The 1,322-nt window shown below is 53.0% G+C and overlaps 1 pseudogene; it reads left to right on the forward strand.

Annotated features, from left to right (window-relative positions):
• The first annotated feature begins 203 nt into the window (after positions 1-203).
• LOC103068451 (proteasome activator complex subunit 3 pseudogene) lies at positions 204-998 on the forward strand (annotated as a pseudogene).
• Positions 999-1,322: the final 324 nt, after the last annotated feature.

Genomic DNA, 1,322 nt, shown 5'->3' on the forward strand with positions numbered 1-1,322 from the left:
GGCGCCGTCTGGAGGGCGTGGTCAGCGTGTGGCTCCTGCTTTCTCCGCGCGCCGGCCCGCAGGGACCTCCGGGACGTCTTTTCGCCCTGGCAGGGCCTTGGTCTGTTGGGAGTTGGTGGTGGTGGCGGAAGCGCAAACCCAGCCTGTGGAGGAGGGGGAAACTCAGGCCATGTCTCCTCCAACATTCGACGCCCCTGGAGGTCATGGCTTCCCCGCTGAAGCTAGAGCAGGATGTACAGGGGAAAGTAGATTCATTTCGGGCCCGCATTGACCAGGAGGCCGAGGATCTGGTGTCCACCTTCTTCCCTCAGAAGCTGTCAGAGCTGGATAGTCGGGTTCAGGAGCTCCGCCTGCAAGGCCTATCCAGAATACGTTCGGTGCCGGCCCCAGAGACCCCCGTCGCCCCAGACACCGCGGGGGATGGGCCCAACCGGGATCCGCAGCCTCTGCAGACCCAGTCCTTAATCAAAGTACTAGCAATGCCAGGCGGCGAGGGGCAGCTTCTGCGAAGCAACCAGCATCTGGTGGAGCTGATTCAGCACGTAAAACCCGAGATCGAGCTGCTGAGAGAGAAATGCAACACCGTGCGGGTGTGGGTGCAGCTGCACCTCCCAAAGGCGGAGGACGGCAACAACTTCGGAGTGTCTATCCAGGAAGATACCGCGGACCAGCTGTGGACCGTGGAGAGCACAGCAGCCTCCTATCTACGCCGCTTCTCCACCCATTACAACACCCAGGGCAAGTTGGTATCCAAGATAGTGAAATACTCCCAGGTGGAAGATTATCGCCGCACTGTAGCCGAGGTTGACAAAAACGAGTACCAGAGTGTGTGCCAGATCCTGCTCCACGAATGGAACTAGTATGCCACCTTGCATGATGTAATCCTCAAAAACATTGAGATCAGGACCCCTTGGAGCACCAACACTGACAACCTATACCGAGGACCTTTCTCCACCCCACTTTTCTTCAGGAGTTGGCTGAGCTGTTCAGGCAGCTAGAAGGCTGGTTATTGATGACTCTACAGGTGACGCAACGACTGGAAATGTGCATTACTCTTTAGTGACAGTTTCGTATAACTTATTCACATACTGAATCCTTTTTTGGTGTAATTTTTATTTGATTTTTCTTCCAGAAGAGAGAATGGGAAGAAGCCATCTGGTAGAAGGTAGTAAGGTTGGACAAGGAGAAAGGACTGCCATTTTTAAAAGTAGCTTTGTAGATGAATGTTGGCCAAGGTTTCTTGTTTTATGGCATTGGTGACATTGAATAGTTTCAGGGGTTAATAAAAAAAAGCCTAAAGTTTAAAAGAAAGTTAAATGAAG

The sequence above is a fragment of the Lipotes vexillifer genome, unplaced genomic scaffold (genome assembly GCF_000442215.2).
Source record: "Lipotes vexillifer unplaced genomic scaffold, Lipotes_vexillifer_v1.1 scaffold1312, whole genome shotgun sequence".
NCBI lineage: Eukaryota > Metazoa > Chordata > Mammalia > Artiodactyla > Lipotidae > Lipotes > Lipotes vexillifer.